Here is a 24,964-nt window from a genome sequence, read left to right as displayed (position 1 = left end):
AGGAAGGAGGCTTTTTCTTAACTAGTTCGACTAATATATTGTCCTCTGACTGTTAGTCTCTTGACCCGGTGTTTTATTGCCATCTATTCCTTTCCAAACTCAAGCTCTGGATTGTTCTCACCATCTGCTTTCCACATTCTTGTGTGCTATTGAACATTGTAGAGGAAAATAATATAACTTTGCTGAACCACTACAAATTTATAGTGTCCTGTTTCAACAAAGTCCTCATTGCTGCCCAGAAAACTTTTCATCTCCTGCCCTGTTTTTTTTTTTTTTTAAATCTCAGTCTTCATAGTTTCTGTCTCAAACTTTCTATTCTTTCACAATGCCACCGCCTGCCCTCCCCCTGATCAAGGGATCTAATCTCATATACCACTGTAAAAATTGAGGCCATCTGTGTTGATCTGATTCTCCTGAATTCCACATTTCAAGTCACCTCAACACCTTCTTTCATTAGCTCCTTTACAGAAGATGATATGGTTTGCAAATGCTATCCCCCTTGATCTCAATCCCTCAAGGATCCATTATCAGCTTACCCCTTTGATCTTTCACCCTTTCTTTCTAACCATCTTTTTAATCCTAGGACATTTGGTGCTGCTGACAGATTCATGTTATGGTAATTTAACTTTGCTGTCCATATTGTCCCATGAAAGACAAGCCACTTTTCTTGATTTTTCAATTGTTATTTTGACAATACAATCTCTTTTACAAAACTTGTTACTTCCTGTTTTTCAAAAGGGTGGACTGAGCAAGTATAGTTCTCTGGGAAATGATTCTCAGTGTTTGAAGGATATTGAAGGGAAATATGGTAAAATCTGGTGGCTGTATCCGAAACTTGTTGAAGCCCAAAGGCTAAAGTACTCCTTATATTTGAAATGCAAGGATTAGATCCAAGAGCCTCAATCTTTCTCACAGACTCTGATTAAGTCTACCATGAGTTCTATCTCCTGCTAGGAATCAGTCACAGAGGGAAAATCCATCAATTCTGTAACTAAAACAATTAATAAAGGGGACCCTTTGAGAGTTGGACAAGGGTTTTGGCAAGAATCTGCTATCTGCTTTGATTAATTCTAGAGTATATCATATGTTGGGTGGCTGTTAAAGCTGGAACTTTCACATGGTTGAGAGAGTCTCAGAGAAAATAGCATTAAATAACAACCAATCATGATGTCCAGGGAACACTGATACTAAAATTATCACAAGGTAAGTCCTAAGGTAACTGCATGGAAGAGGTGTGTGTATATATATATATATATATATATATATATATATATATATCCAGGAGCCTTCTGGTAATATATGGGATAAAAAGGGGAATATTGATGGCTGTTTTGAGGAGCAAGGTAAGTGAGTGCTCAATGTCTATCCAAAATGCTACTTCTTTGTATTAAAAAGTCTCCTCCTCATATGAAGATTTAGGAGCTCTAGCATAACAAACATTTCAACATTTTTGTATTAATATATTTTGTTTTACATCATCTTTTTTTCTAATCGTTCTTCCCCAAACTGAATCTGAGTTAAACCTATAATGAATAAAAAGGAAAGAGAAAGAAAAAAAAAAAGGTTCAGCAAAACTAATTAAAACACCAACTGATTGCCATAGTATATGTGGCATAGGCCCTCACCTATACAGAAGGGAAGCTTCATTCTAATTACTCTTCTTCCCTGGCCAATAGATCTAATCATGCTTCTCCTTATTTTCTAGGGTTTTTTTTAAGGTGATTTTCTAGGTAAACTGAGTGCTACATCTATAACCCCAGCCCCCTTTTCCAGTTCTATTTAAATGACTTTAAAGGATGAATTAAAAGCTGTTATCTACAAATGAAAGAATAACAAAAAATTGCCCATCATTTTAAGTCTTTTTTTTTTGTGACTTCAAAAGTGCCATTGATTCCCAAAAAAAGATATGTCAATCTATGCTATTCTGCAACTGTAACTTTCAAACTTTAAAATAATACCTACTCACTACTCTTCTTATCATATATTGTCTACCTCATTAGAGATGAAAAAAGATTTGTCTTCACTTCTTATAGAGGGCTGAAATTCAGAAAAGATATTCTTGAATCAAACAGCAGAACACTTAAGGTTAATTACCTATTTGATGTGAGATAATGACTCTATATACATATTTAGATGAAATGGTGATGTGATGGCTCTCTTCATCATTGGTGCTCGATGAATATTTGGTGTTGAGATAACCGGGCAAGGATTGGAGGGCTGGGGGAGAGAGGTGAGAATCACTTGGCAACAGGATGAGGAGTAAAGAGGCTAGAGACTCCAGATTCCAGAATCCAGGATATATCTTTGGTAAGCTGCTTAGCAGCTTGCCTGCCTCCTTCACTTCTCCCCCTAAAGACCAATAACTTTGATTAATCCTGACTCTGACTGATCCTGAGGCCCTCCAGGGGGCTACTTCGGACATTACAACTTTCATTTCTTATTCCCAATGCTTTGCACAGTATTTTGGCACACATAATACAGCTTAATAAATGCTTTTTCATCCATTCATTCTAATTACACAATATTCAGATAACTTATATTATGGTCATTTTATTTATTTTCCTGATTCTGCATACTTCATTTTGCATTATTTCATATGTTTTTTTATTCTGCTCCTGCATTCTTCATATTCATTGTTTTTTAGGGTCTGATTATAGTCCATTACAGTATCAAAATTTGTTTAACCATTTCACAATTAATAGGAATTTACTTTGTTTGCAATTCCATAGAGGAGATGATATAAATATTTTGATATGTATGAAATCTTTCTATCTTTAACCACCTTGGGAATATGACTAGCAGTAGTATTTCTGGGTTAAAGGATAGATTAATATTTTATCCACATTTTTTAATAAAACAGATTGCTTCCCAGAATGGTTGAGTCAATTCACACAGCAATATTACATTTAGTATGCCTATCTTTCAAAACTTTTTCTGAGGCTGACTTCCTATCATTTGTCATCTTTGCCAATTTGTTGTATGTGAAATGAAACTCCAAAGTCGTTTTCCTTTGCAAATTTCTTGTCACTAGTGATGGGAGTAGTCTTTAATATGGAAGCTAATATCCTTTTTTCCCCCCATAATTATAACTTTTTATTGACAGAACCCATGCCTGAGTAATTTTTTACAATGTTATGCCTTGCACTTACTTCTGTTCTGACTTTACCCCTCCCTCCCTCCATCCCGCCCCCCAAAGATGGCAAGCAGTCCTATACATGTTAAATATGTCACAGTCTAAATCCTAGATACAATATAAGTGTGCAGAACTGAATAGTTCTCTTATTGCACAGGAAGAATTGGATTCAGAAAGTAAAAATAATCTGGGAAGAAAAACAAAAATACAGACAGTTTATATTCATTTCCGAGTGTTCTTTCTTTGGGTATAGCTGCTTCTGTCCATCCTTGATCAATTGAAAGTGAGCTAGATCTCTTTGTCGAAGAAATCCACTTCCATCAGAATACATCCTCATACAGTATCGTTGTGGAAGTATATAATGATCTCCTGGTTCTGCTCATTTCACTTGAAGCTAATATCTTTTTGAGAATTGCTTATATCCTTTGCTTAGCAATTAGGGTCAGCTAGGTGACTCAATGGAGAGAATGCTAGATATTTACCAGCCACATGATTTTGGGCAAGTCACTTAACCCTGTTTGCCTCAGTTTCCTCAACTAAAAGATTAGCTGGAGAAGGAAATGGCAAACTATTCTAGTGTCATTACCAACAAAACCCCAAATGGGGTCATAAAGAGTTAAAGAACTGAAAAATTACTGTCTGAATGACTAATCATTTGGAAAATATCTATTCCTCAGTTTTATTATAAGCAGTCTCTGCCTCTCTAAAGCTTAAAAGTAAGATTCAGGTCTTAGAAGAGAAGGCATGTGATCATAAATTTTCACTAGTTATAGCTCAGGTAGATTTCATTGACAAAAAGTCCCAATGTCTTGGAAAAGCAAGCAGAAGAGTAATGAAAGTAATTGGGATGATTTTCTGATTTGCTGGGCTAAGATTTACAGGGTATACTCCATGGTGCATTCATGGAAGTGAACCTGTGACCTGGCCCCTTCTGGTGATACTTTTGCTCTGGCCTCTAGCAAAAAGCTCTATGTGACTAGTGTTTCCTGGTTGTACCTATGATTGGGTATGGGAGTGGTGAATAGGCCAAGGAGCCACACACTTATGAGGTAGAAGGATTCAGTTCTCTGCCTCTTTCTCTCCTGCTCCTCCAACCAAACTAGATTACTAAGGACAAGCTAAATTACTCTGGAACTCTCTAGAAGCATAGCTCTTCATCTTTACCTTGGTCATTTTCCAAACTGCCACAAGCATCATCCCTCTTCTTCTTGTTCTGAAACCTGTGATCAGATTAATACAGAAATGTTTTGGAAATATTGTAGGTTCGGTTCCAGACCACTGCAAGAAAGCAAATATCAAAATATAGTGAATCAGACAAATTTTTTGGTTTTCTAGTACATGGAAAAGTTATGGTTATACTGGAGTATAGTATTTTAAGTGTGCAATATATTATTATGTCTTAAATTTAAAAATACTCTATTGCTAAAAAGTACTACCTATTATCTGAGCCTTCAGGGAGACTTTTGCTGATGGAATGTTTTTCCTCTATGTTGATGATTGCTGACTGATCAGGGTGGTAAGTTTCTGAAGGTTGGAATAGCTGTGGCAATGTCTTAAAATAAGATAACAGTGAAATTTGCTGCATTGATTTCCTTTCATGAAGAATTTCTCTGTAACATGCAATACTGTTTGATAGCATTTTACTCACAGTAAAACTTTTTTTCAAAACTGGAGTCAATCCTCTTGAATCCTACAGCAGCTTTATCCACTAAGTTTACATAACTTTCTTCAATATTGTTGTGTCTCAGGGAAGAGGGAGGCTGGAGAGGAGACAAGAGGCAAATAGAAACAGAGAGACAGAGAGAGTATGGAGGGAGAAAGAAAGAGAGATAGAGAGGAATGAGTGGTTGATGGAACACTTAGAACATGCACATTTATCAATTAAGTTTGCTGTTTTATACGGGCACAAATTAATTTTGCCCTAAACAATTACAATAGAAACATCGAAGATCACTGATCATAGATTACCATAACAATTATAATAATAATGACAAAGTTTGAAATATTTTGAGAATTACCAAAATCTGACACAGACACACAATGTGAACACTTGGTGTTAGAAAAATGGCATTGATAGACTTGTTCCATGCAGGGTTGCCACAAACTTTCATTTTGTAAAACAGCAGCATTTGTGAAGTGCAGTATAACAAAGCATGCCTGTATTTTCCATTGTCTTTGGAACAGCAGGTCAGTGAACTTTCCTGTTTATTCTACTTAGTCAATAAATGGTAAAAGACAGTCCCTGACCTTAAGGACCTCACAATAAAATATAAGAGACAACAAACAAACAACTATGTATGAATAAAGTACAAGCAAATTTAATTTGAAATAATCTTCAGAGAGAAGGAAGATCAGCACACTTAACACCGTACACCAAAATAAGGTCAAAATGGGTTCATGACCTAGGCATAAAGAATAACATTATAAATAAATTGGAAGAGCATAGGATAGTTTACCTCTCAGACCTGTGGAAGAGGGAGGAATTTATGACCAAAGAAGAACTAGAGATCACTATTAATCACAAAATAGAAAATTTTGATTATATCAAATTGAAAAGTTTTTGTACAAACAAAACAAATGCAGACAAGATTAGAAGGGAAACAATAAACTGGGAAAACATTTTTACAGTCAAAGGTTCTGATAAAGGACTCATTTCCAAAATATATAAAGAATTGACTCTAATTTATAAGAAATCAAGCCATTCTCCAATTGATAAATGGTCAAAGGATATGAACAGACAGTTCTCAGATGAAGAAATTGAAACTATTTCTAGCCATATGAAAAGATGCTCCAAGTCATTATTAATCAGAGAAATGCAAATTAAGACAACTCTGAGATACCACTATACACCTGTCAGATTGGCTAGAATGACAGGGAAAGATAATGCAAAATGTTGGAGGGGATGTGGGAAAACAGGGACACTAATACATTGTTGGTGGAATTGTAAACACATCCAGTCATTCTGGAGAGCAATTTGGAACTATGCTCAAAAAGTTATCAAACTGTGCATACCCTTTGATCCAGCAGTGTTTCTACTGGGCTTATACCCCAAAGAGATACAAAAGAAGGGACAGGGACCTGTATGTGCCAAAATATTTGTGGCAGCCCTGTTTGTAGTGACTAGAAGCTGGAAAATGAAAGGATGCCCATCAATTGGAGAATGGTTGAGTAAATTGTGGTATATGAACGTTATGGAATATTATTGTTCTATAAGAAATGACCAGCAGGATGAATACAGAGAGGCTTGGAGAAACTTACATGAACTGATGCTGAGTGAAATGAGCAATTAATTACTTCAAAAATGATACTGTATGAGGATGTATTCTGATGGAAGTGGATTTCTTTGACAAAGATATCTAACTCAGTTTCAATTGATCAAGGATGGACAGAAGCAGCTACACCCAAAGAAAGAACACTGGGAAATGAATATAAACTGCTTGCATTTTTGTTTTTCTTCCCGGGTTATTTATACCTTCTGAATCCAATTCTCCCTGGGCAACAAGAGAACTGTTTGGTTCTGCACACATATATTGTATCTAGGATATATTGCAACCTATTTAACATGTAAAGGACTGCTTGCCATCTGGGGGAGAGGGGTAAAGGAAGGGAGGGGAAAAATCGGAACAGAAGTGAGTGCAAGGGATAATGCTGTAAAAAATTACCCTGGCATGGGTTCTATCAATAAAAAGTTATTAAAAAGTTAAAAAAAAAAAAGCTCCTACTTTTATCAATTCAATTCAATTCAAAGGAAAGAGAAGATTCCAGATAATCCATAGAGATTATCAATGAAATGGTCAGAGTAGGGAAATGGAATTTGGTTGAGCCAACAGGTGAGAACTTCAAACTTTCTCTCAGACTACAAGGAAATTAGGGAAGAGTAGCTACAATTGTCCTTATGTCTTGAGCCCTGAGCTGGACTGGGCAGTACTGCTTTCTCTGGCTAAAGTCTTTTTTTTTTAAATCATTTTTTTATTAAAGCTTTTTATTTTTCGAAACATATGCATAAACAATTCTTCAACATTAGCCCTTGCAAAGCCCTGTGTTTCAATATCCCCCCTTTTCCCACACCCTCCCTTAGATGGCAATATATGTTAAACATATACCCAATATATGTATATATATTTATACAGTTATCATGCCGCACAAGAAAAAAAGAGAAGCAAAATAAAATGTAACTAAACAGCAACAAAAAAGAATGAAAATGCTATGTTGTGAACCACACTCAGTTCCCACAGTCCTCTCTCTGTATGTAGATAGCTTTCTTCATCAATGAACAATTGGAACTGGTTTGAATCATGTCATTGTTGAAGAAAGCCATGTCTATCAGAATTGATCATCATATAATCTTGTTGTTGCCTGGTTGAAGTCTTAACAAGCTCTTTCATCTGGAGAAATTAACCTTGGCTAGAATCAGCAGATTTTTCTCTTAAATTCCCTCAAAGGATTAGTTCTGTACAAAGCTGTTTTATTGCCTCTAGGCAGAAGATAAAAGAAATCTAGGCTCTTCTTGCCATAATTCCTTCCATATTCAAAAGTTAACTATTATATTTTTCTTTAGGGTGATTAGTTTCGGTTCAGTCATTTTTATCTCTTATCCTCCTTTGGGAATTTTAGATAGATGAATAACTAAGGGAAAAGATGGAAAACTATATCTGAAGTTGCATTCCTGGTCCAGTTGACATCTTCATCTGTTTTAAGACTATAAGTCTAAGAGAGAAAAAGATCTATTTTACAACTGAAAGTTTTCCCCTTTACCTTTATTTTAGACAAGGCAAACCATGGGTGGAGCCAAAATGGTAGAGTGTAGACAGGATATTGCCTGAACTCTCCTCAGCTTCCCCTCAGAACCAATACTAAATCAAGTGTCTGAATGGAGTTAGGAGTGATGGAACCCATAAACATTCTAAGTGTAACAATTTTCCAGTTTAAGATATCTTGGAAAGACTTCAGGAAAAATTTGTCTCAATTGAGCAGGGAAGGACTAGGCCCAGCACAGACACAGCATAGGGAGGCCAGGTATGGGAAGGCCAGGTTCAGGGAATCTAGCAGACAGCTTCTACCCAAAATACAGCAGCATTGATTACTCTGTCCTGGTTTAGAAGGACAGATCAGCAGACCAGCTGCATGACCTCCAACACAACTAGAGAAGCTAAATTGTGAGACCCTGAACCTCAGCATAACAGGCAGGACTTGGCTAGGCCACTTACCTCAATGGGGAAGCCTGCAGCACTGGCTCTGATACAGTCAGTGAGAAAGCTCTGTTGGCCTGCAGAGGAAGCTCGGGACAATGAAACAGAGAGATGCATATAGAGTAAAAGTAAAAAGCCAGAGCAGAGTATATTACGCTTCAGCTGAAATAAAAAATTTTTAAAAAGCAGGGATAGCAATCCTGATCTTAGATCAAACAAAAAGCAAAAATAGATCTAATTAAAAGAAATAAGGAAGAAAACTACATCTTGCTCAATGATAATGAAGAAATATCAATACTAAACATATATGTACCAAGTGATACAACATCCATATTCTTAGAGGAGAAGTTAAGTGAGTTGCAAGAAGAAATAGACAGCAAAACTATACTAGTGAAGGATTTCAACTTCCCTCCTTCAGAATTAGATAAATATAAATACAAAATAAATTAAAAAGAAGTTAAGGAGGTGAATTGAATTTTAGAAAATTGGAGAAAATTGAATGGAGATAGAAAGGAATATACCTTTTCTCAGCAGCACATGGCATCTACACAAAAACTGGCCATATATTAGGTAATAAAAACCTCACAGTCAAATGCAGAAAGGCAGAAATAGTAAATGCATTCTTTTCTGATTATGATGCAATAAAAATTACATGCAATAAAGGGACAGGGAAAAATAGACCAAAAGTAATTGATAATGAAATAATTTAATCTTAAAAAATGAATAGGTTAAACAACAAATCATAGAAACAATAGACTACTTCATCCAAAAGAATAAAAATGAGACAACATACTAAAACTAAAACAAAGCAATTCTTAGGGGAAATTTTATATCACTAAATGCTTACATGAATAAAATGGAGAAAGAGAAGATCAATGAATTGGGCATGTAACTAAAAAAGCTAGGGAAAAAACCAAACTAAAAATCCCAATTAAATAACAAATTCAAAATTCTGAAACTCAAAAGAGAGAGTCTTAAAATTGAAAATAACAAAAGTATTGAACTAATAAACAAAAATAAGAGCTTATTTTATGAAAACCCAATGAAGTAGATAAACCTTTGATTAATTTGATTGGAAAAAGAAAAGAAGAAAAGCAGATTATCAGTATCAAAAATGAAAAGGGTGAATTTACTACCAATGAAGAGAAGATTAAAGTAATAATTAGGAGCTGTTTTGCCCACTTGTATGGCAGCAAATCTGACAATTTAACAGAAATGGAGGAATATTTACAAAAATATAAATTCCCCAGATTAACAGAAGGGGAAATAAATTACTTAAATTGTGCCATTTTAGAAAAAACAAATTGGATAAGCCATTAATGAACTCCCTAAGAAAAAAGTTTCCAGAACCAGATGGATTACAATTGAATTTTACCAAACATTTAAAGAACATTAATTTCAATATTATAAAAACTATTTGGAAAAAATAGGGGAAGAAGGAGTCTAATCAAAGTCCTTTTATGACACAAATATGGTGCTGATACCCAAACCAGGAAAAACCAAAACAGAAAGAAAATTATAGAACAATTTCCTTAATGAATATTGATACAAAAATCTTAAATAAAATCTTAAATAAAAAATTAGGAAAGAGATTACACAATTTATTTCCAGGATAATGCACTATGACCATGTAGGATTTATACCAGGAATGCATATCTGATTCAATATCAGGAAAACTATCAACATAATTGACCATATCAATAACCAACCTAACAAAGATCATAGGAATGCAGGTCTGATTCAATATCAGGAAAACTATCAACATAATTGACTATATCAGTAACCACCCTAACAGAGATCATATGATTATATTAATAGATGCAGAAAAAACATTAAACAAACTATTAATACCTATTCTTATGATTTATAGACATTTAAAGACATTCTTATGTCTAAATCATAAACCCAAAAGCTCCAGCTTCACTATCTGACAAAAATTGCTAGGAAAATTGGAAAATAGTATAGTGGAAACTAGCTAGGCATTGAGCAACACCTAATATGCCTTACCAAGACAAGGCCAAAATTAGTTCCTGATTTAGACATAAAGGGTGGTGCTATAAGCAAATTAGGAGAATAATAGAGAGTTTACGTCTTGGATCTGTGGAGAAAGAAGGAATTTATGGCCAAAGAAGAACTAGAAAATATTATGAAATGTAAAATGGATAATTTTGATTACATTAAATTAAAAAGTTTTTTTGTCTTTAAATTCTTTTAACAATAAATAATTGAATTATTCTTGTCATTAGTAGAGAAATTCCTTATATAGGTTCAGGGAGTACTCTGAGTGGCTCACAATATAGCAAGAAAACCATCCCAAGAATCTTACAACCTGTTCTGTTTCTTGGGTAGTGATTCCTCAACATGAGGACTCTGACATGATCTAGAGGGAGCAATAATTTGGGTCAGATCTGATAGTCTTAGGGGAGAGATTTCCCACTTCAATTATAAGCTATCAAGGCACATCACTATTGAAGACAATTTCACCCTCCTATTTAAGAAAAGCTCTTTTTCAGTGAGTGAATGAAGTTATTTTGAAATTAGAAAGTCACTACTCCAGTCATCTAACCTGGCCAATCCTGGGGAAGCTATGCCCCATAGGCAAAATGCTTTGGTTCCTTTTGGGAGGTGATTGGACAGATATTTACTATCTGACTAAATCAGTCACTGACAACCAAAACTAAATTTTTAGGAAGTTTTAAAGGAAAGTGTGTATAAATTTTGATAATCACTCATAAAGGATTTTTTGGGTCTTAGAGGATTGATCCTAGAATGAAATTAAAATGGAAGGAATTAGAGAATTTATCAAAAAAAAATAGTCCTTGAATATTTGAGTACTAGCTACAGGAAAGAACCTACTTTAGTGCAAAAGAAAATGGCCTTTTAGAGAAGGTGCATTTTATTTGTTGGTTGGTTTTTTAAACAGGGAAAACCACTACATTAGTGGGGAAACTCCAAGTTGAAGATAGCCACAGAAGAAATAGTGTCAGATATAAAGCATTCCTACCAGGACCTCCATTGGTTAAGTTTTTAATAGCCTGAGATAAGGGCGGATTCCCTATCTAGCAGGGGATGACAAAAAACAGAGCTGTTAAATTATGTAAAATGTGTTTTGAAAATACAAACTCCTCAGGGGAATTGTATTGGCCAAAGTTTGGAACAGTTGATTACTTTTAAAAAGCACAGAATTTTATTACATAATCTCCCAAAACTAATTTAGAACAAATGAATTATTGGTATTCTTGGGAGATGCTGCCAGAAAGCAGTTAATTCTCATCTCATTATCCAGCTTTATCAGACCTTTCTCTTCTTCCTTCTTTCTCTCTCCCTCCTGCTTATGCACCTTCCTCTGAAATAGCCTCTCTTTTAACAAAATTCAGGAAACAGAGAAGTCTGCTGGTATTTTTCCTCTTATAAAGTGCATCAAGTAGCAGGAGGAGGTTTTGTGTATATTAAAGAAGATCATTCTTTTAGGTCATCAGACCTCTCTAATTAAAGGAAAGCCAGACCTAGATTAGATGATGATCCTACTGCAGTTATTAATCAATTTTAATCCAAGTTCCATGGCAATAACTGGGAAGATGTGACTGACCTTATGGAGACTCTGTTATCCTCAAATGAAAGGACAGGTGTTATTGAGATTATAAATAAACAAATTGTGGGTCCAATACATCGGGGAAGTTAGCCAATACAAAATCCCCATTGGGATTCTAACCAACCTGCATACCAAAATGAGCAAACTGAGTTGCAAAAAGCTAGAGATATCTTACTTAGACATACAGGACTTTTTATAGAATGAATAAATAATTCTCCTAGCAACTACCATTATGGACACAAAATCTCTAGATCAAAGGTATAGTGATACCAACCTAAGGTAAAGTATCTTGGTTTTATTTTTAATCTGCTGGATAGCATTCTATTTCTCAGAAATGCATATAGATAATTCAGTAGTGGTCAGTTCCCAAGAGAAAAAAGCAGGTACCTGCCATTTTGGGAGCTGCAGGATATTGCCATTAGTGGATTTTATCATTCCATGAAATTACTAAACCTCTTGTTGCTCTAACTAAAGGACAAATTCCTGAACATCTTTACATTTTGAGCCTGAGCTCATTACTCTCATAGAGTTGAAGAAAGCATTAATATCTGTTCACCTTCTAGGGTATGAATGAAGGGGAGAGGGTAGTTTTTGGTGTTCTTACACAATCACTGGGACCCATAATGTGCCCTGTGGCTTATTAATCAGCTAATTGGACAATATAGTTGGGAGTGTTCCATTCTATCTGTTGGTTGTTGCAGCCACGGCCTTTCTATTAGAGAAGGCTTCTGATCTTGCAATAGGTATTTCATTAACTATTCAGTGCTCTCATGATTTTGAATCTTTGCAGTTGTATCACTGAACTCAAGCCTTTTCTGATCAAAGACTTGCTAAATAAGAAGTGACTTTACTTGGAAGAGCAGTTTCTTAATAAGACTTTTAGACATAAAGGAATTATCTCTGCCTTTATGATTGTGGGTAACTTTCATTCTAATAGTACTCATTAGCCTATGGTTTCTTGCAGTTACAATGCTGTTACTGTGTTTCCCCAATAATAAGACACTGTCTTATTTTTTTTGGACAGAAAAACCCCAGAGGGCTTATTTTCAGGGGAGGGCTTATTTTAATGAACATTGACAGCAATTTTAATAAACAGGTAAATGTGAACAAAAAAAAGTATCTTTATTCAATAATGATCATGTCATCTTCTTCAACAACATCGTCATAAGTGTCCACACCCTGAATTCCGTCCTGGATGTCTTGCGCCTCTATTTCCTTCAGAAGAAGTGGACCCAATCTGTCATGTCCAGCAACATAGCTCTCTTTAAATGAACATGTCTTGTCCAGGTAACCTGCTCGTAGTGCCTTGGCAACACAGCTGTCAGTAATTTTATCCCATGACTTCTTCACCCAAGTCACGACTTCTTGCAGACAGGGCTTCACAAAGTTTCCACGCTGATTTCTTTCCATTCTATTTTCAATGTAGTCATTGACTTCCATGCACAAATGGGCCTTGAATGGCTTGTTTATTGCAACATCAAGGGTGTGGAGATAGGCAGTCATTCCTGCAGGAATCATTACTTGATCTATTCTTCTCTCTGCAAGGAAGTTCTTCATTTCTTTAGCAGCCTGGTGAGTGCTGGTTGAATCCCAGATTATCAGACCTCTTTGGTTACCTCGCATAACAAGTGGCAGCATTAAATCAACCCACTTTCTTATAACAGCTTGTGTACACCAGGCTTTTTCGGTTTCAAGAACGTAAATGCCTGATACATGTTCAATCTTATCTTTCTCGCCCTTACTGATGATTAGAGGTGTGGCTTTCTTTCCATCCGAACGAATTGCCAAAACACAGGTGACCCGTGCAGACAGAATAATAAAATTATGACCATCAGTCCTTCTTTTCACTCCATCATGCCCCTCAATAATGTTTTAACCCCATCATGCTCCTTGAGTGCTCCTTCTATCCTCCATAATGCCCCCTGAGTTCTTCTTTTATCCTCCATCATGCCCCCTCACTCCTGCTTACATACCGGGTTTTTATGTTGTCCTGCCTCAGCTCTCCTCCGTGGCACTGCTCTCAATGGCGCCAGCAAGCAAATCACTGGGAAGGGGGACGGTGCATACAGAGGGTACTGTAATGTAGCGTGTAGTGCAGGGGATCACCTTCACTACAGTAGCAATCTCAATAGGGCTTATTTTAGAGGAATCTTACACAGTAAGGGGAGGGCTTATTTTTGGGATAGGTCTTATTATCGGGGAAACACGGTAGATGGACAAAGACCCTATTATACTTTGGTTGTGCTTTTAATGTTGCTCCCTGGTGCCTGTTGTGATGACTCTACTCCAAATGCTGTCAGTGTTATTTTTTTAGAGTAAAGAGACAGAAAATTTCTTTTGCCTCCCATATCTAATAGAACCGACTTCTCCATTTGTCTCAGATTAATTAATAGCTAGAAACTATTTGCTATCTAGTAATCTCAATATTTCTACTGATTACTATTAAGATATGGGTAAGATATAGGCCTCCCTTTTACACAATTCCATGCTAATTGTGGCTACAATACTCTTGCTCTGTTCAGGTACCTATACTACTAATTGCAAAGCTAAGCAAATGGAAGCCTTTCTTCTGATCTTAACATGATATACTGGAAGCAGATGGATAGATCTCTTTTTTGTTACCCTGGAAAATCTTTCTCCCTTAAAGAGGGGAGCACAGTCACCACTGTTACTAAAACCTACCCACGAAAGTGCAAATTTTTCAAGACAGGACCAGGAAGTGCATAACACACACTGTATTTCTTTCTTTTGGCAAACTGCATTCTATAGATGAGCCCATTAAATCCATGTCCAAGTCTTATTAAGTCCTCTTATTAAAAGGAGCATTTAGATACCTAAGTTTTAACATAATCTCTAGCTATAAAATCAGCAGGGGACCTACTACAACTTGGAACTTTTCTGACCCATTGATTTGCTACAACTTGACTCCTAATGAACCTTCCTATAATAAATTGCTAATAAATTCCCTTGAAACAATTTTATTAGTAATCCTACCAATTTAGGGATTGATTTTGCTATAACTATCAAGGGAAACAAAAATTCTCATTCTTCAAATTGTTATTTTGGAGGATGGGGAGCTTTCTCTATCGATTGGAATGCTACTAGCATTAATGGTAGTTATTGGTTTAAGTGGTTTGGGAATTACTATTGCTATAAATGTTTTGTTGCTTGGGACAGCTAAGGATTCATCTTGAGACTTGATCCAGCTAAGAGTGATATATGTTTCATGACTTGACACAATCCCATATAGTTTTTTTTTTTTTTATTAAATACAATTGCATTAGCAAAAGTCCTTTTATAATAGGTAAAACAAATTTTGAGACTAAAACTTCTAAGGATATAGATGCAGGTGATGTCTATTTTCTAATCACTGAAGTTCAAAAGAGAACAGGTGATATAGAGTATGTTGGAGGAACTAATAAGCTGAAAGCTATAGAAAAGCTGCAACCTTGTAGAATGGAAGAGCCTCCTCCAGGAGGAGCTGTTGAAGCTGTTTGACATTTTAATTCCCTGCTATATTGGACTGATTTTCTTATTTTTACCCCTTGCTCTGGAAAATAGGGAAATCTAGCTTCCTCAAAATATAACATGTGATCACTTCTTAGGGCATAAAGAAACTGCATTCCTATTTAGGGAAAAGGAAGAAATTGATGATCATAATGAAGAGTACATTGATGAACAAAATCTTTTTAATGACATCATACACAGTTGTGCCCCTAATGGGTACTGGGGACCTTATTTGTGCTAGTGTCAGGTCAAGACTTCAGCTCAATCCTAGCCCAAAGAGAACAAGAATTGTTTGGTAACTATTTGATTGAAGATGCTTATACATTAAAAAATGAATAGGTCCTAAATAATCATATTATTGAATGCTTAGCCAAATAGGCCATAAACTGCATTATGCTAAGGTTATTGGAACATATGGGTACTAGGTTTGTCAGTGTATCCATAGAAATTCACCTGAACCTTGGGGATTGTTCCTGTTGAAGCAGGAGAAACTAAGCCAGAAGTATGCAGCAACAACATTTCATTCACTGGGCCATTTGTTCCTTTTACCTTTGCCAAACATGTCATTAATGACAGCTCCTCTAACCTACAAAATGGAACAATCCTCTTTCTATGAGAAATTAGAGCGTTTACATTTTTTTAAAGTGAAGTTTCATACATTGATCTATAGCAATGTGGCCTGAGTTAGTATAAAAGCTAAGTTTCCCCCAATGACCATAGTTCATCCTATGCCAAATTCTACTCTTTATGTAAACAAAAATAAGATTGCAAATTCTGGAATAAATGTGGGCAATTTAATGAGAAATAATTTCACTCTTGCTACTTCTGAACCTAAAATTGTTCCTTCTTTTGTATGTACCCTAACAAAGAACTTATGTGACGCTTCCATAATTTTTCTTTTGCAAGTGTACCCATAGTACACACAATTTTACTGAGTTGTCAAACTTCCTGAGATACAATGGGGTTTAGTAACTCAGGTTAGTTTATTTTTTTTTATCTGTGTTGGTTTTGCTTTTTCTTCCCTCTCTCAAATCCTAGTAATATGAGACTTGTGGCAAAGCATATTTCGTCTCACTTGTGGTTGTGACATGTGGTGTTCTCTTCTTTAAAATATAATGGTTTTCTGGGGGAGAGCAGGTTTCTTGGGGAGGTTTTCTGGAGACAGCCTTAGTATCAGTTCAGATCAGTAATCACCCCAAATGCAGCCAAGTGTTAAAAGTTCAGATCTTTTATTGCTTCCTCCAAAATAGCCCGATTAGTTTTCTTGGTGCCTATCTCTCTGCTTGGTTCCAAGAACTCCCTCCGAATGTCTCCAAATCCAAAGGTTTGTCCTTCAGCCTCCAGCCGGCACAAAAGTAGAAAATGGAATGAATCTGACTTCGTCTCCGAGAGTGGGCTTGTGGGCTTTTGTGAGCTTCTGTATCTCCCAGAGTCTCTGCCAGCTTCAGCTTCTCTTCTTCCAAATATCTCCAGCCAGCACCAAGGTAAAAATTGGAATGAATCTGTCTTGCCTCCGAGAGAGGGCTTCTGGCTCTCCCAGAGTGCTCTGTGTCTATCCCAGAGTGCTCTTTGGCCCTAAGAGCTTCTTGCTTATATGAGCTCTCTAAAGATATGCACACAAGCATTGTTTCTATCAGTTCCACTTAGTACCTTGTTTCAAATTCTGGCCCATAACATCTCCTTGTAAGATCAGATCAATCATACTGAACGATGCTAAATTAGATAATTATTGTCTTTATCAACTCTAATGAGTTAATACTTTGTAAGGATTCCAACAGTGATCAATCATTCCATAGGATTTATGGGAATAAGAACAAACAGAAATATGGAAGCATGTTGTTATTATAAAAAATAAAGCACTTTGGGGGGAGATCACAATCCTGCAGCAAAGTATGGTGCAGGATATTACTTCCTTGTGGGAAATATGACTTAAGTAATGGACTGTCAGTAATCTAACTGTGGAACTAGAAAATCTTGTTTAGGACACCTCTGCTATTATTGAACATACTGCTTTAGCTATTTGCAGCTATTACTGCAGGTCAAAACTGAACCTGTGGCTCATATGGCAGTGGAAAGTTAAGTGACTTTGAATATGCTGACTGCTACACAGGGAGGCAGGTACTTATGCTGTCATTAACCAACCTTATTGTTCTTATGTTAATCACTCAGATGATATTATTGCCAACATTGATGAAATTCAAAAAATCCTAAATGGCAATGAGCAAATGATACAACAGACTCACATGCCTGCAAGTAGTGTAGGACGTTGGGACCTTTCCTCATGGGGCTCCTGGAGAGGAGGAATTTTCTCTCACCTAAATACTGCTTTGTCTGTTTGGATATGTTATCTCAATATTGTAATTTCATCTAATAAAATTCATTGTTTGTGTGATTAGTTTTTGTTTTGCTTTTGCTATCCATCTTCTTAGGATTGTTATTTAATACAAAATTAATTTTAATCCTTTATTCAATGGCTCTTCACTAAATATATTATAGTTACTAAAGGATGTTTGTAAGATTTCTACTCTTATAAACTTAATTGTGAGGTTTTATGCCAAAATACATGATCATTTTTTGTAAATATATCATGAAATACTGAAAAATACTTATGCTTTTTTTCAGTTTTTATTCAGTAATCATCAGAGTTCTATAATTTCTATTTTTTTCTCAAATTCTATGCTAGTTCTTAACTTCTTTCTTGTGAATTTTTTTGGTTAGATGTGTCTACATCTGAAAGGAGTACATTGAAGTCCCAACTGTATTTACTATATATTTTTCATTGCAACTCATTTAATTTTGTCTTTAAGTATTCAGATGATATATATTTTGATGTATATATGCTAAGAATTCATATTAATTTAATGTACATGGTATCCTTAAGCAAAATGTAGTTTCTTCATTGACCTTTATTCATAAAATCTATTTTTGTTTTTGCTAATTGGTACCATTTCTCACATTTGAGTTCTGCTGAAGTAAGTATAATATATTGTATTCTAGACCTTTATTTTAAGTGTGTAAATCTTTATAATCCAGATGCTATTACTAATTCCTTGAAGTAGTTTAATTCACCCTACATATTTCTATTGTACTTGAACTATTTACTCTATTATACATAATTATAACTTTGAATTCATATACATGTGACTACTTCAGGGGATGTATTATTTGAACTAATAATAACCTACCTATACTTCAAATGTATTTTTTTTTGTAAACAGTATATTGTTTGATTCTACTTATATATTTCTATATAGCTTATACTTTATATGTAGATTGTGTTACATCTAATAGATCTATGTGTCTACATAATAGATTTCCACCTCTCTATAGTGCATATATATCATATATATCTTTAAATTTTACATATCTTAGAAATTAGATCTTTATCAGAGATAATTACTACCAAGGTAATTTTTCTCAGTTGCTTGTATTTCTTCTAATTTTAGCTGCATTGGGATTTATGCAAATTTTTTTTTGTTTTATACAATCAAAATCATTCATTTTACCACATATGAATCCATTCTTTATTTTGCTTGAACATAATGTCTTACTTTTCCATACGTATGACAGATAATTTGCTTCTTGATCTCTAATTTATTTATGGTGTAACCCTTTATGGAGGTTGGTATACATTATGATATTTTGATCTATACCTAGTTTCTGCCATACTACTTCTCAGTTTTCTCAACAGTTTTTGTGGAATAATGAGTTCTTGCTTCAGTAGTTGGGATATTTATATTTATCAAAGACTAGGCTGCTATACTAATTTATTTCTATATATCTATTCCATTAATAAACCTCCCCATTTCCTATCTGGTACCAAATTGTTTTATTACAGCTTTGTAGTATAGTTTGAGATCTAGATCTTTTTTAAAAAATTGATTTCTTTAACATTCTTGATGTTTTGCTTTTCCAGATGAATTTTGTTGGGTATAAAGTTGCTTTGTTAGTTTGGCATGGCACTAAATAAGTAAATTAGTTTAGGTAGCATTGTAACTTTTGTTTTGTATTGGCTTGTGCTACAATTAATATTATTCCAATTGTTTATATTTGCCTTTGTGTAAAGAGCATTTTGTAATTCTGTTCATATAGTTTCTGTGTGTATGTGTGTGTGTATGTGTGTGTGTGTGTGTGTGTCTGCAAGCAGACTCCCAAGTACTTCATGTTATTTGTAGTCATTTTAAATAGAATTTCTTTTTTCTATGTTTTCCTACTGGATTTTGTTGCCAAGAGGCAAAGATGATCATTTGTATGGCTTTATTTTATATCCTACTACTTTGCTGAAGTGGTTAGCTAGTTTCAACTAATTTTTAGCTGATTCCTTAGGACTCTCTAACTAAACCCTTATATTATCCGCAAAATGAGTTGTTTCTTCTTTGCCTATATTTATTCTCTTATTTTTTTTTCTTTTGTTTTTACCTCCTAGCATTCTAGCACTATATTAAATAATAATGGTGATAATGGACAACTTTACCCCTGATTTTATTGGAAACATCTCTACTTTATTTTCATTACAAATGATGCTGGCTTTTGTTTTTTAAGTAGCTAATATATATCATTTTAAGGAAAATTATATTTCCATGCTTTCTATTTTTTAATAAGAGTGAATGCTATACCAGGTCAAATATTTTTCTGCATCTATTAATATAATCATATAATTTTTGTAGGTTTTGATATCCATATGATTATTTATATTGACCATTTTCTTAATACTCAACCAGTCCTGCATTGTTAGTATAAATCCAGTTTGGTCATAGTTTATGATTGTTGTGCTATGTTGCAATAGTTTCTTTGCTAATATTTCATTTAATTTTTACATCAATATTTACTAGATATATTGATTTTTAAAATTCTCCCTCTATTTTAATTCTCCTTTGTTTTTAGGTATAATGACCAGATTTGTATCATATTGGGAATTTGGTAGGATTCTTTTTGTTCCTATTTTTTCAAGCAGTTTATATAGTATTGAACTTAACTGTTCTTTATGTGTTAGTGGAATTTTCTTGTAAATCCATCTGGTGTTTCCTACATCCCTCTCCTTTTGTAGTTCATTTATGGTTTGTTTAATTTCTTTTTTCTAAATAGGGCTAATCAAGTATTCTATTTCCTATTCTATTAATCTGGGCATTTCTTATTTTTATAAATATTCATCATTTCATTTAGCTTTTTTATTAGCTTACAACTGAGTGGGATAGCTTCTCATAGTTTTTTTTAATTGATAGTTAATTCACCTTTTTCATTTTTGACTGATTTTTGCTTTTCTTCTTGTTTTTAAAATTAAATTAGGAAATGGCTTATCTAGTTTTTTTTTTTTTTTTTTTCAAAAAAGCTCCTACTAGGACTTCAGAAACAGCTACACCCAAAGAAAGAACACTGGGAAATGAATATAAACTGCTTGCATTTTTGTTTTTCTTCCCGGGTTATTTATACCTTCTGAATCCAATTCTCCCGGTGCAACAAGAAAACTGTTCAGTTCTGCACACATATATTGTATCTAGGTTATACTGTAACCCATTCAACATGTAAAGGACTGCTTGCCATCTGGGGAGGGGGTGGAGAGAGGGAGGGGAAGAATCGGAACAGAAGTGAGTGCAAGGGATGATGCTGTAAAAAATTATCCTGGCATGGGTTCTATCAATAAAAAGTTATTAAAAAGTTTAAAAAAAAAAAGCTCCTACTTTTATTAATTCAATTTTTTTGTTTTCAGTTTTAATTTCTCCTTTTCTTTTTTTAGTGCTCCTCTATTTTTTTTTTCTGTTTAGTATTTCATTTCATCCCAGTTACATGTAAAAGCAATTTTTAACATTTGTTTTTAAAATTCTTTTTTTCAAACTCTCTCCCTTCATCTTCCCCTCCCCCTCATTGAGAAAGCAAACGATTAAACATATTATACATGTATAGTCATGTAAAATATTTTCATATTAATCATGTTGTGAAATAAAACATAGACCAAAAAACCCCCCAAGAAAAATAAAGCAAAAAAAAAAAAAAAGTTTGCTTCAATTTGTGTTCAGATACCATCAATTCTTTTTCTGGGTAAGTTTTGTACCTGTTGTATTAAAGTTGTTAATTCCCCCTCCAAGTCTTCCCTCAGGCATTTTAATATTTTTTCCAATTTTTTCTTTTAAAGATCTTATTTTATTTATTTAAACCTCTTGCTTCATCTTTTCCAATACATTTTCATTGCCATTTGACCAAGTTGTGTTGTTCTTTTACATTTCACTTGTAGATGTTGTTATTTAGGAATAATTTAGGAGTGATTTTGTACTTGGATATCTCTTGCTCTACAACAACTTTTCATCACATATATAGTTTCCTCTCAATTTTTAGATTTTTTTCCAGTTGAACTATGGGATTATATGTTTGTCCCAGGCTCTGCACACTTCTAGGGGGAATGTCAGGACTTTTTCTGGAATACGATTTATATTCATGGGGGTCCTGCTGCTGCTTTCTTCATAAACCAAGACCTCTATTCTTCAAGGAATTCAGTCTGGGGATTTTCAACACTTTTAGAATGCTTTGTGTGGTGTAATCTAGCATGAAATCTAATAGCTTTCTTTTTAATTTGAATTTCTGATGTTAATCTTGGCAATACAACTACAGGTTTGCCTCCTGTTGGAATTCCAGTAAACTGCCACTGTCTCCAATTCCTATAAACTAGGTTAAAGGCTCCAAAGGTTTAAGGTGATGAAGCTACAATTAACTCCTCTTTCTGCCTGAAAGGTATATAGCTTCAGGTACTACACCATTCCTCACCATAATCTAAAGTTCAATATTGGGGCCCCAACCTTGCTCTGAGGTCAGAACAACCCACCTTCCACCTGGCTAATTTTCCTGCTTCCTACACAGGATATAGTGTCAGGCTCTGTCCACATCGTGAACCTGCTCCTTGCTATGAGCCCCAACCTTGGTCCAATCTAGATCTTAGTCAAGCTCTGAAGCCAAAGCAACAAGGCTGTTGGCTCCCTTCTGCTTGTTTCCTTGTATAGGACACAGTCTTAAGATCTCAGCTCTGCTGTTTTCATCAGACTGTGCCCTGCTGCAAACTTAAAAGGAATTTTGGGAATCTCAGTCTGACTTCCAATATTTCTAGCATGCCCTAAATAATATGATGTAGCATGAAGTCTAATTGTTGCTCTCTACTTGCTGTCTTCAGTCCATTCCCTTTACTGGAGGGTATGAATTGAAAATCTGAAAACAAAAGTTTATTGGGAAGATGGAGTGCATATAGTTTCTTGTGCCCAAGTCAATACTACAGGACAAATATGTGAGACAGAGATGAAGACAGAGATAGTAGGTGGATGATGTCAGAGGTATGTAACATAAAAAAAGAAGTTCTGAGTGAATGACTTCAGTTTCAAAGGTAAAATACAAGATAAGCTTCTCAAATAAGGGAGTGGTGAAGATAGATATTCTTTAAGTTATTTGAAGAAAGGAGAAAAGCATTGAAATAGCAACTGTGTTTTAGTGAGGAATAGAAGAATTGCTTTGCTCCAGTGAGAGCCTAGCTGAGATTAGATAATACAGATTTATAGGGGACCCAGTCAGCATGATTTTTTTGACTTTCTAATAGTTTATTCTTAATGCTCATCTATTTAATACTTTATATATTTTTCTACTTGAACACCCACATTATATGAGACAATAAGTTTCTCCATCCTTTCTCCCAATTTTCCTCGAATGCAATCTACTTTCTTCTCTTAGCATTATTGAAATATGGGAAAAAATAATTTATGTCTTCTGCCTCATTTGACAACCTCTATGACCCTTTGTGACATTAATATTCCAAAGAAACATTTTTATCATATTCTCTATAAAAATATAAACAGTCTATTCTCATAAAGTTCCTTTTGACTGTTCACTTGAATTTAAATTTTTATTTGTATTTATATTTGTATTTCACAGTAGTACTTTCCACCCTGCTCTGGATGGCAGAGATATCAAACACTTGTTGATCCATGTTGGCAACAATACCTAGTGCAGTCTGAACCAGATTAAATGTAATTGGTAAGTATTTAACAAAATAAATAATGAGCATAGATAATGTTAATATGTGATTTTTCTAAGTCAATGCATGGCCACTATCTGACACACTCCTATAAAGTCATGCAAGTCTGCCTAAAGTCAAGAGAATCCTCTGTGCTGTTACTTGTCCATTTGACTACCTAAGAAAGAAGCAGTTTACTGGACTAGAAGTGAGAACATAGAGGTTGGAATCTTTGCTCTGTCATATATACTTAGACATATATACTTAGGTAAGTGACTTTAAAACTAGTAAATATTTATCACTCACTATATGCCAGACACTATGCTAGGTGCAAAGCATACAAAGATAAAACAGATCTGCACTGCAAGAAGCTTGTAATCTGAGGGGAGAATTTACCTATATAAAGATATAAATATAAGAATATACAAACTAGATGCAAAAGAAATAAAAAATAATTTTTGACTATCATTGTCATTATACAAATGAGGAAACTGGGTTCCAAAGAGGGCAAACCTATGCCTTCTGCCTATAAAAAGAAAAAAAAAAAAGCTGGCTAGGTGACATAGTGGATTGATGATTAGACTCGAAGAATCAGGAAAACCTGAATTCAAATTTTGCCTCAGATCTTTTTAGCTGTGTGAACTCTGATCAATTCACTTGACCTGATTCCATTTCCTCATCAAGTAAAATGGGGATAACAATAGCATCTATATCCCAGGGTTATAATGGGGGAAAAATGAGATAACATCTATAAAGTTCTTTGTAAACCTCAAAATGTTATATAAATGCTAGTATTATATAGTAACATATTTGTGGAGTCCATATGACTATTCCAAGGTTCTGCTATCTCAACAGTTGCTTCTTTGTTACTGTTACTCATACCCTGCTCCCAACTCTAATATGAATGTCTTTTCATGAGTGCATCCTGAGCCTTCTTTGACCTTAATTCAAGGAGTTCAAATCTTGTTTGGGCCACTTTCTAGCAGTTGGGGCCTGGGGCAATTTACTTCACCTTTTCCAGCCTCAATTTCTCATCTGTAAAACGTAGACCTACCTCCCAGGACTCTTGAGATCCTCTAGTAAAATATATAAAGAGCTTTGTAAGAAAGACGTACTATATATAAACACTAGCTATTTTGCTATTTCTCTTATTGATTCTACCACTGCGGGACCCTGTTTTTTTCCATCACTTAGTCTTGAATCCAGTAGGAGCTTTATAAATACTGTAGAATGAGAAAACAGGACTAGAGCAGGATTTCCTAAAACTTTTCCCATGGAGATCCCTTTTTGTTGTAGAAATTTTTAAGCCTCCGACTGATTCTAAGGTATTCAGGGTGCTAGCGAGAATGTCACAAGAATTGATGGTCTATAGACTTGTTGCCATGTATAATGATCTTCTGGTTCTGCTCATTTCACTTTATGCTTCAACTAAGTAAATCATTAAGTGGTTAATGAGCTATAAGTCTCATATAGTTCTGATATTGAACTTGAACTACAGGTTGCTGGCCAGACAAGCCCAATGCAGAACAAAAGTTTCCTGAGATTTATGGTAATCT

General features: G+C 34.8%; 1 pseudogene; it reads right to left on the bottom strand.

Moving 5' to 3' along the window:
- The window catches only part of LOC127546478 (mitotic checkpoint protein BUB3-like), a 28,275-nt pseudogene extending 5,979 nt beyond the window's left edge, over positions 1–22,296 (bottom strand).
- Positions 22,297–24,964: the final 2,668 nt, after the last annotated feature.

The sequence above is a fragment of the Antechinus flavipes genome, chromosome 2 (genome assembly GCF_016432865.1).
Source record: "Antechinus flavipes isolate AdamAnt ecotype Samford, QLD, Australia chromosome 2, AdamAnt_v2, whole genome shotgun sequence".
NCBI lineage: Eukaryota > Metazoa > Chordata > Mammalia > Dasyuromorphia > Dasyuridae > Antechinus > Antechinus flavipes.
Note: the sequence above shows the minus strand (reverse complement) of the source record. Positions and strands in the feature narration are given on the sequence as shown.